Below are 12261 nucleotides of genomic sequence, written 5' to 3' on the forward strand. Positions count from 1 at the left end.
GTGGATTCTTCTTTACTCCTTCTTTGGTTGCGCATTTTGACTCTTTCCATGTGTTTCATGTATATGTCCTGTAATACAAAGATTCTCTAATACATGTGGAAATAGGTTAATATAAATAACATATGTGTGTAAGTTTGCTTAGTTCTCTTGTTTTTCTATCTTATTTGGTGGTTGGATTTGGTCAAAAAGGACCACCAACAAGATCCCGTAAGCTCACCCCTTGCTCGTCCCAAGCAAGAGCTAAGACATTGGTTGTTGATCATGAGTTACTTCAACGCTGATTACATTTTAAAAGTACCATGTTTATAACAAAGTATTCTTCCTTGAATTAAATAAGTTGGCATTTTATCCACCCTTTTACCTTGATCCTTATGGGGCTCGTTGCTTTTCCAAGTCTTGGGCGGTTGCAAGATAGAACGGTTTCACAGAACCGCTAATCATTCATTCCTTGATTGACTTTCTTTTCGGAGGTTTTAAGAGTTTTGTAAAATAAAAGTAAGTTTCTCGAATGATCCACTCAATCACTCAAAAGTGTATGTTCCTTACCAAAGGCTTTTTGAAATTGCCTTTCTTTTCATCCTACTTCTAAAGCTTTTTGTGGAGTTTTGGGTAGGGATGAAAGGGAGACGTACTTGCATCACATAATATTGCTAAGTCAAAACCGGATCCAAGGAGATGCAAGTCATACACTTTGATCAAGACATGCAAGTGTGTGGAGTTTTTATAACCTTCCTAATTCTAAATATTTTTGTACTCCTTTGATTCATAACTCTCTCTCTCTCACTGATGATTGCCTTTGAAAGTATGAGCTATCTTTCTATTTTCTTTTTCCTTTTTTAATCATGTTTTTTTGCATTGGATTATTACCTCCCTTTTTTCTCATGCTCTTTGGCATGTATTATTATTTTTTCTCATGCTGTTTGGCATGTATTTCCTTTCTTTTCTTTTTTTAGCATAGCGCATACTCTCTTTTGGTACATGAAAACTTTTGAGAGAGAGACTCATGACATGTGACTAGAGTATTTTATTTGGTGGATGGAAAAACATATTTTTGCATAACTCTCTGTGTAAGAGTTAGCATTTTATTTGTGGGTGTACGTGAATCTTGATCATGGGTGCATGACGAGAATCTCAACAAGTGTCACAACAATTTGACAAAGCTCAATGCAATAACAAGTAGCATATGACTAACGTTTTGTATCTTTGAGTATTATCATATGGCCTTGGTATGTATTCATAATCATTGAGGAACTTTTCATTTTAGCATTTTTAAATTGAAAACTCTAGATGTCAAGTCTCTCTTAGAACAAGATCATTGCAAATTCCATTTATACCATATCATAGCTCGCAACAACTTAGAAAAGGATCATACATTTGCATCCCACAAGTTTCAAGTTTTTAGGATGAGATATTTTTAGCCAACAAACTTAAATCTTGGAGAATACTAAGTTATAAACTAGGCACAAATGAATTATAAAACAGAGCAACTATTCATCATTTCAACAAAAGGAGAAACTAAACATTCTTACTTACACATATGTGGAGTGGAATAAATTTTATTGTTATTATAATAATAATTATTATTATTGTATTATTTTTTATCAAGGTTCACCAAACAAATTTTCATTTCTATTGTCATCTCAAAGACTTACCCTCATGAAGTTGATAAATTCCTGCAGGGGTTAGTCCATAAGATCAACTAAAATCTATACTAGCAGTTTCAGTTCAATAACCAAATTAGAAACCATGTCTAATTTGATCAAGATAGGTGATTAATCTAAGCACCATGCTTAAGTTAAGAAACCTATAGAAGTATGATCATGACATCCAAACTTCAAACTAAGCACCATGCTTAATTTAAAAGATGTATAACCAACACTCCCAAACCAAAACATGCCGGCACGGAGAGAGGAAGCATTGAAGTCTAAACAATAATCATCCAACAGAGATGAAAACATTGAATGGTACAAGAGAACCATTGGTTTTTTTCACTATTATTTTTTTTCCTGATGCAAGGTAACAGAAAATGGTGAGAGTGCAAGATACACATTACCTTGTGGGGGTCCTCCCCCAAGCTAGCTCAAATCCTCAGGTTTAGGGTTATACCCCCGTGCTTTCTGTATTTTCCTTCTTGATATTGTGGGTGCGGCTGATTCCACCCTGGATCTCCTTGTGGACAGAACCTGTTGTAGTTTTTGTACCACACATCTACATGGGTTTTGAGGCCGTCGTTCCCTAAGTGTCGGAAGTCTCCACACACCTCGCATGGTGTATGCGAGTAGAGTGATTGGATAGTACCATAGGTTGTTCCTTTTATGTCATCATCTTCGTCCAAGCATTTTATTAGGAGATCTAATTTTGTGGCCAGCATATCCATTTCTGCTATGGTATGCATGCCGTCTTCTTAGGGTTGGAGTCTATCTTCACTCCACCCCTGGTTGGAGACCATCTTCTCAATGAGAGACGTATCTTTGTTGACTGTGAGCGAGAAGAAGCCTCCTCCGGCAGCCGCATCTGTGTGGGCTCTAGATGTGGAAGTTAGCCCATTATAGAAGTTTTGAAGGATTAACTAGTTTTCCATCCTGTGGTGTGGGTAGACAAGGATGTATTCTTGTAGCCTATCCCATGCTTCATAGATGGATTCTGATGCTGTTTGTTGGAAGTTGGAAATTCTTCCACAAAGGGCATTGGTTTTGCCTGTCGGGAAGAACTTCACGAGGAATGCCATGGAACACTTGTTCCACGTGTTGACAACTTCTTGATCCTTGTAGAACCACTATTTTGCCCTCCCCAAGAGGGAGAATGGGAACAAGTGGAGTCTAATTATCTTCGGTGCGACATACTTCATGATGATAGTGTCGCACAACTCCAGGAAGTGTTGGAGATGTGCGTTGGCGTCCTCGCTAGGCAATCCACAGAATGGATTTGCCTGCACTATCATGATTAGTCCAGACTTTAGTTAGAAGTTCACATCGCTCATGTTGACAGCAGGCCCAATGGGCATGTTGGCAATAGTAGGGATAGAGTACTCGCATAGTGCCTTGTCAGCCATGGTGTTTGGTACGGAAGGTGCTTGGATGATGGGTTCGGTTGCTAGTGGAGTAGTGGAAGGAGGACCGACACGAGGTCGAGCCTTATTCATGAATGACTTTGGATTCTTTGTGAAGGTTGTCGGCAATGTTGGTATTTGTTAACCCAAATAGATAAATCCGCAAGCGCATGGATACCACTGTATCTTTCACCCGGAGTATTCCTAGGTATCAATTTCCATGGATACTTCACAGCAATAGTACCTTTCCGATCCTCAAAAAGACTGGGAAGGGGTGATCGGGGTCAGGCTCTATGAAAACACCAATCTGAACATGGTGGATTACAAAGGCCTTGTAAGAGTGGTCTCCTCTGCAGATACCATAACTATCCGTGGGATCAGGTGCAAACTTAGGTAAACACTAGCCTAGACACCACATCTACACTAACGATTACTACACTAACCTAAATTCTTAGACTAGAGCACTCGGTTGAGCAGAGTTCCCATAAGTAAGCAAAGCAACTACTAAACTTAGTTAAGTAGTATGCTTGAAAAGACTAAAAGAAAACTTGGATATTACTCAAGTCGAGTCGGCTCTGTAGAGATACAAAGTTGAGGAGGACCCGACAAACCTAGCTCCTCTGCTCTATTCCTCTCCTCTCTTCCTCTTTTTATCTATTACAACTAGGTGTGAAGCACATAGAGGGAGACTACTACAAAATGTATGAAGATGAAGCTCAAGGTAGGTGTGTGTTGTAGAGGGGACTCTACCCCCTATTTATACAGAGGTATGAGGCAGTGTGGAGGCTAAATTTGGCCCGAAGCTCAGTCTCTACCGCCTCTACATAGCCTCATGCGACCACCATACAAAGGGGTGGCAGAGAGGCACTGGTGGGGGGTCGGCCACCCCCTGACCAAGCCCCCACGCAACTGTCTTCACGTGGTGAGCCATGGGATTGTCTTGGGCTGCTCCTCGGTGGGTTTTTTCATCCGAATGTGTTGAATTGATGGATGTCTTTATTGTTCCTTTGTGCAAATCATCATCGAAAAGAGCCTTTTGGTGAAATTTCCCATGCATTTGTGTTTATGTCCTGCAAAACAATATTCTCCAAATACATGTGGAACTAGGTCAATAGTAAATGCATATGTGTTTAAGATTGCCAATTTCTCCTCTTTTGTGCCAACAAGCTCCCCCATACTGAGATGTTTGCTCGTTTCGAGCAAAGGTTAGGATAAAGTAAACATAAACATGGCAATTCATGATATGAGACTAGGAAAACGATTATTCCAAAATATACCTCGTGGGATATGTGGAGTGTCTATCATATCTCCTTGAGTGGTTGAGAAATAGAAGGGCTCTGAAACAAAGTTATCTCTTCCCATTTTCACATCTTAGTCACTTGGAGTTTTTGTAACATTTTGAAATAAAACATATTTCACATGTACTCCTCGAATGGTACTCTCAAATCGCTCAATGATGTTTGGTTCCTCACCAAGGCATATCATAGCAATGCCTTTTTTCTTCCTACTTCTAAAAAGCTTATATGGAGCTTGGGTAGAAAAAAGGATGAAGGCATACTTGCATTGTGTATTTTGCTAAGTCAAACAATGGATCCGAGGAGAAAGATGCCATACAATCAAATCAAGATGTGCATGTGTGTGGAACATTAGGTGGATATGTATGGTGGCTAATCTAATTCTACTATGCTCTTTAAAACAAATCTCTCTCTTTATTGGCATTTGGATAGTTTTTGTGAGAACATGGGCTATCTTTATCCTCATCTTTCTTTTATTATTTTCTTTCTTTGTTATCATCTCTTTTTCTTTTTCCTTTTTCTTTTTTTCTTTCTTTTGGTGATAGCCTCATTGTTGGTATATTTTAATGCACACAAATAAATCCACAAGCGCACAAATACCGCTGTAGCTTTCACCCAGAGGTATTCCAAGTATCGTATCCACAGGGAAATGTGTGAGACTAACTACGGTCTAACTTAACTAGGGTTAGCAACAAGGTTAGGATAGGAGCGTAGAGAGGATAACTGAGGTTCTCTACTTCTAACTTAGGTAAACCATGTCTTCTACTATTCAACTGGGGACATTACTAGGGAAAGACACTAGTAGAGGATGCTTTCTTTCGCAATCGAGTCCTATGTGCACCTACAGACAGGAGGTGGACTACAAAGGATCAACGAAGCTATATAGTACATGCTATATAGAACTTATGTCACACATGTGATCTACCACCTTCCGAAATGCAGGGGGCCTCCACGATTAACCCAAGTCTAAGCACCACGCTTACACTTACGATTAATACTTTAACCTAGAGCGTCTATAGATTAAAGCACTCAAAAGAGAGTCATGATCCTGATGAACAATATAAACAATTACTTACTTGAATTAGAAATTGATTACCAGAGAAATCTCGAAAGCAAGCTCAAGTAGAACTTGGATCTGTACAAGCCGTAGAGAGGGCACCGACAAGCCGCACCTCCTCCAAACTCTTCCCTCACTCTCTATCTCACTATTCTATTTATAAGACTAGATCCTATGGAGGACTAGTCTTCTCTTGATTGCTGGCTCTAATCCTGAGATATGAATTAGGGTTTTAGGGATCTGCTGAGGGAGGGGGCAAGGGTTGATATATATAGGCCGGAGTGTCCATCATGAGCCCTTGGATCAAACCAACATAAAGAATGGCTTAGATGCAATCTTGGAGGCAGTGTAGAATAGACATGATGGGGTGGAGACTAACTGGTGGCCCTAGGGGCCGGGCGGCCTGCAGGTGGGGCAGGCCAAACCCACATGGCAGCCCCTAGGCTCCTGCTTTGGTGTGGTGTCCTCTGGAACCTTTTGGTGCCCATTTCACGGTGGATAAGCACGATTAATTCTGACATGTAGGTCTGCCTTGACGGTTTTCTAGATAAACCCTGCAAAAAATACAAATTCACCAAAACTTATGGAATGTGTTAGTTTAAACCCCTAGACCTTTGTTGGTGATCACAATTGTTCACTTATACATGTTTTTTGATAGTTTATAATGGTTGTTAACTACCGTCAACACTCATGCCTCTTTTTTGCAACCAAACTTTTGAGTGAGATATTAACAAGGATTTGGAGCATTTATTTTGATGGATCCTAACAAAGATATTTTTGTTCACTCCTAGTGTAGGAGTAGAACATTTGTGGATGGATCTAAGTGGAAGGCATGTTTTTGTGACTACTCCTAGTGTAGGAGTAGTGCTTATATTTGGTGGTGTGTACGTATTCTTGATTTTAAAAGCATGATAACTTTCTCAACATGGGTCAACAAAGTTTGACAAAGCTCAACACAAAAACAAGTAGCATATGTAGGAGGTTTTATCTTGATATTTGGCCTTGGTAAGAATTTCTTTACCATTGAGGAGTATATGAGAAACTATGGAATTTGACATTTTATAAAAAGAAAATTCTCCAAGTGCTTTGAATAGAAAAGGTTAGATTTCCATGTCAATGCCATATCTCACTTCACTACAACTTAGTCAATATGTTTTTCCTATAAGATATTTTCCCACAAGCACTAAGTGTATGTAAGGAATGAAGATTATGCAGGCCAATCTCAAAGAGCTATATTCATGTTCACTTTCAAATTTGACTCTAAGTGTGAAACTTGGTTCTTTTTAATTTGCATGTTTAAATGAGGGTAGAACCAGGACCAAGCACATGAATAAGTGGGAAGGAATCAAATCGAGTTATGTATAGGCTTCTCCACTAGTTCATGATGTGGTTCAGTGCTTTTGTTTCATATTTTAATTTTGATTATCATGTATGGCATTTCCAACACAATCAAAATTGTAGGTGCAAGGCATGGGTGAGAAGATGGAGTGCAAACCAGTGTGCCCGAGAAAAAGCATGGTAGGGTCAGGTCCCCCACACTTGGACTTTTATGTCATTTGAGACTAAAAGGCAAGTGTGAATGTTGGAGCACCTCCTTAGTGTGTATTGTAGCACCCGTGTTCCTAGACATCATTCATTCTTCGTTTCTTTAATTGTTAGTGACAAATAATACTAGAAGGGAACATGTCTAGAACCCAGTTTTTTTATTGAGGGAGAAAGGGAGGTCATAGCTTTATTCTAAAAAACTAGGTTTAAAATGAGTTTATTATGCAAAAAAAATATATTTAATTATTTTATTATCATTATTGAAAAGTTCTAATGACTGAAAAGAATGAAACAAGCATGTTTTTTATTATCATTATATACTTTTTTGAGTGACTTTAGCATAGTGAGCCCATAAAGGTGAAACAAAGTAGAGACAACCAAGACAAAATCAATGAGTGAAGCATGTCATGAGATGTTTTAGAGAAGTTCACCCCCACACTTGAATTTTGCAGTATGCAAAATCAAGTTTGGATGGTAGCACCCTCCGTTGGATGTGCTTCATTGTTGAATGATGTTCTATTGGATTTACCTTGTGTTTCCACCCTTCGTTCTTTTCATTCAAAACCTAAAAGGTTAGTGACAAAAATACCTGAAGGAGCATATTCACAAATATGTCCTTAAGCTCATTTTTAGTAGTCATGTTATTAATTATTATTGTGTTTATTTTATGGAAGTAAAAGGATTTGTTTTATTGAAAAGAACATTTTTAAGGAATGATGAAAGATCGGGTTATCTCCCAAAAGTGCTTGTTTTGGGACAAAAGCTCGTCCTTGGGAAACCTATTACATCTTATGTTGGTGATGTGGTTTCCCCTCCAACACCAACCTTCACGGGCCTATCTATAAAACTCATGCCATGACACCACGAAATTTGCAAAATTTGTTATAGACAAATGCATCTACAACAACCTTTTCCAAGATCTTATGGACAGGGAGTAAGAAAGGGTTGTAGCTTTTGCTAATGATGGCAGAGTTATAGATCAATTCGAGAGATTTCTCATATAAGCATGAATTTGATGGGATTGTTTGGAAATAACTTCCATGCTCATTGATAAAATCTTTCAATTTAGGGGGAGCACTTTCCTTCTCATGATAATTCAAATCCTCCACAAGGGAGAGATTAACATAAGCTCACCCCTAAAAACCAATTTTGATGAGACATTAATTGCGGCATAGAGGGAGAGATGATAGAAATGGCTTTTATATGAATTGGTTCTCCCTCTATGGGTTCGCTTGATATTCCATTCTTAAATTTTCCCTAATGTCTCGTATAGGAATTCGAGGCACGAGGTGATGTTGAATTGGGAGGCTCTAAGGTGTTCCCAAGATCAGCATCAAGGAAAAGGTCATCCTCAAATTCAAAGGGACATGTAAAAGGATGGGGTTCATCATCCCTAAAAGTGTGATATGTTCCCTAAATGGGAGGTTATTTGGCAACCGGATCATAGGAAGGACTTGAAGCAATTTTGCATTCAGCTGCATATGCCTCCTCTTGTTGGTCGGGGCCTGACTCAATTGTTTATTCAAGAAACTCATCATAAATGCTAGTGTAAGGGGTGTTTTCAAAGTTTTTCTCAAGAATGGCTTTCCCCTCACTAATGGAGTTGTGCATGAACGAGCCTCCTAAAGATAGGTCAAGTTGGAGAGCAGCTTCCTTACAAAGACCAATAAGGAAGTGGAAAAGAAGCACATGGTCAGGCATGGAAAGATTTGAACCGATATTGATAAGATTTGTGAACCTAGCCTAGGATGCTCCTAGAGTCTCCTTCTTGTTCTGTTGAAAGGTAAGAAGTTCTATTTGAAGGGCGGCAACTCGAGAAAGAGGGAAGAAAGCAAGACAAAATTTGTCTCAAAGTTCATCCAAATTTCTGTGTACACCTCCTATGGTATGAGCGTACCATTGTTTTGTTCTTCCTAAAAGGGAGAACGGAAATAATTTCCATTTAATGGTCTTTGGTGTTATGCCAGAAAAAATTAGGCAAGAACACTAGTGCTCAAATTCATGAAGGTAGGCGTAAGGATTTTCTTCTTCTCGCCCAGAGAAGGATTGCTCCTGAACCATGGCTATGAAAGTAGGGAGAAGCTCATAGCCATCTGTAAGAATGGGATGTGATGATGGTGGAGGCTCCAACAATTCGCCCTTTGGAGCGGAGAATTTATAGATAGGAGTGGAATCCATGTGGTAGGGACGGTAGTGGTGGTGGTGGTGAGGTACTTATGATGTGGGAAAAAAGGATACATGGACAAACTTGGTTCAATTCTAGAACAACTACCATTCCCCAGCAACGATGCCAGAAAGTTTGTTGGTATTTGTTAACGCAAACAGATAAATCCGCAAGCACACGGATACCACTGTAGCTTTGACCTAGAGTATTCCTAGATATCGATTTCCACGGGGAACATGAAGTTTACTAGAAATGATCAAGCTCGTCCAAGGATAAAGTGTTTTTGTGGGAAGAGAGGGGTTTTCTAAGGTTTTCCCAAGTAAACTAGATAACCAAGGTTTAGGCTTACTATACTTACTTACTTTAGAGCAACAGTACCTTTCTGATCATCGAAAAGACTGTGAAGGGGTGATCGGGGTCATGCTGCCAAAAAGCTCTATGAAAACACCAATCCGAACGTGGTGGATTACAAAGGCTTGGTCAGAGCTGTCACCTCTGGGGCTACCACAACTATCCATGTGATTGGGCGCAAACTTAGGTAAACACTAGCCTAGACACCACGTCTATGATAATGATTACTACTCTAACCCGAATTCTTAGACTAGAGCACTCGGTCAAGCGGAGTTCCAGTAAGCAAAGCAACAACTAAACTTAGTTAAGTAGTATGCTTGAAAATACCAAACGAAAACTTGGATATTACTCAAGTTGAGTTGGTTCCATAGAGATACAAAGTTGAGGAGGACCCAACAAACCTAGCTCCTCCTCCGCTCTATTCCTCTCCTCTCTTCCTCTTTTTCTCTATTACAACTAGGTGCGAAGCACCTAGAGGGAGACTACTACCAAATGTATGAAGATGAAGCTCAAGGTAGGTGTGTGTTGTAGAGGGGACTCTACCCCCTTATTTATACAGAGGTATGAGGTAGTGTGGAGGCTAAATTTGGCACGAAGCTCAGTTTCCACCGCCTCTGCATGGCCTCATGCGACCACCATACAAAGGGGTGGTAGAGAGGCACTGGTGGGGGTCGGCCGCCCCTAGGGGTCAGATGCCCCCTGACCAAGCCCCCTTGCCATCGCCTTCGCATGGTGAGCCATGGGCTGGTCCTAGGCTGCTCCTCGGTGGGTTTTTCATCCAAATGTGTTGAATTGATGGATGTCTTTATTGTTCCTTTGTGCAAATCAGCGTTGAAAAGCGCCTTTTGGTGAAATTTCCCATGCATTTGTGTTTATGTCCTGCAAAACAATATTCTCCAAATACATATGGAACTAGGTCAATAGTAAATGCATATGTGTTTAAGATTGCCAATTTCTCCTCTTTTTGTGTCTTAATTAGTGGTCGGATTTGATCGTTAAAGACCGCCAACAGGCAAGTCAAAATCATCATACACTATCATGTTTTCACCCACAATAGGAGAAAATAAGTAAAGTTATCCTATTATGATCAATGGCTACTACACATGCATATCATCAAGAACATGTCCTAATATATTCTTTTAACTAGTGCATTCCACAGCAACGGTGATAGAAATACTTGTTGGTATTCTTAGCATTATCACTAGGATTGGTGTTTCCTAGCAATGGCACCAGAAACTCCATGACGATATTTCTAAACACATGTAGAAATACTCTGCAAGCGCACGGATATATCATTGTAGCATTTCACCTGGAAGTATTCGGGTAGCGTTCAATTATATTTTTCCAAAGGAAGGCATGGTGTAAAAGTCTCTAGTATGGACATGGTCAAGATAACATGACTATATAATAGACCAAAGTTCATAATAGGGATACGCTAGGATAATTGTTGGATAGTGTGACATACACACTCAAGCCGATCTCAAGGATAAAGATAAAAAGAAAGAATAAAGAATATATCTAACCGGGAGCAGGCTTATCTTGTATAGATATGTTAAGATTAGCAGATCATACAAATATATGAATTTCTAAGGGTAGAGATCCTAAGTTAAGATAGCTTTGGTCATACAAATACATGAATTTCTAAGGGTAGAGATCCTAAGTTAAGATAGTGCACCTAGTCTGCCAGGCGGTACCAACGTACGGCTCTATGTCATATCCGAACATGGGGGATTATGAAGGACGGACTGGGCTATCACCACCTACCGCCTACCCCTCAACCATGGGATATGAGGCAAACAAAGGTAGCCTATAGCGTAGACACCACGTCTATGATATTGACTACTACTCTAGCGTTGGCTAGGAACATCTGTCTTTATTAGGAGTCCTCTACTAGGGCATCCACCACGTGGATGGACGATGAACCCACAAGCATATAGCGACCAAAACTAACTTAAAGTAGAACCCACTACCTCAATTTAGGTCATGATCTAAACATGTATGTATGAAAGATTAAGCATAAAGTTCTATATGCTAAATGAATAACATAAGAACTTAGCTCCAGTTTCATAACATAACTATATTAATAATGTGAGAGCAAGAACATAAGAGAACTCTTCATATTATTCATACCAAGTTTGCCCCTAGAAGTTCAAGCTCTCCAATGAAGCTTGCCTTGCTCCAACAAAACTAAAAATAGTAAACATATACAGGTGGAGGGAGAGAGAGGCTCTTGTGTGGTGTGTGTTTGAGAATAGCACCTACACCCTATATTTATACATGTTGAGGTAGGTTTGGCATATGGTAAAATAGGGAACTATCCTATACCGCCTCCACATGCCGCCATGCAATTGCCAAAGCAATGGTGGGCTGAGCCACGCCGATGGTGGCCCTACTAGCCTTCCTCGCCACTGCCTTGTGCAGGTGGGTTTCTGAGTGGGCCGGGGCTCTGGTTTTGTCAATGCTTGGCCCAGATTTGCAAGGTACATGGGCCTTCTCTTTATTCTTTTGCGTGGATTCTTCTTTACTCCTTCTTTGGTTGCGCATTTTGACTCTTTCCATGTGTTTCATGTATATGTCCTGTAATACAAAGATTCTCTAATACATGTGGAAATAGGTCAATATAAATAACATATGTGTGTAAGTTTGCTTAGTTCTCCTATTTTTCTGTCTTATTTGGTGGTTGAATTTGGTCGATAAGGACCACCAACAGCTAGCACCTCCGCTTAGATGCTTGAGTTTGTAGTAGGAACCAGCCCGACCTAGGTGGGTACCAACCCTTTCCCCCAAAGGAGGGCTTCAG

General features: G+C 39.9%; 1 non-coding gene across 1 annotated transcript; it reads left to right on the forward strand.

Moving 5' to 3' along the window:
* Nucleotides 1–2579: 2579 nt before the first annotated feature.
* On the forward strand, nt 2580–2686 carry LOC136519165 (small nucleolar RNA R71). Its single transcript, XR_010774726.1, has one exon. It is a non-coding gene; the product is annotated as a small nucleolar RNA R71 (small nucleolar RNA).
* Nucleotides 2687–12261: the final 9575 nt, after the last annotated feature.

The sequence above is a fragment of the Miscanthus floridulus genome, chromosome 17 (genome assembly GCF_019320115.1).
Source record: "Miscanthus floridulus cultivar M001 chromosome 17, ASM1932011v1, whole genome shotgun sequence".
NCBI lineage: Eukaryota > Viridiplantae > Streptophyta > Magnoliopsida > Poales > Poaceae > Miscanthus > Miscanthus floridulus.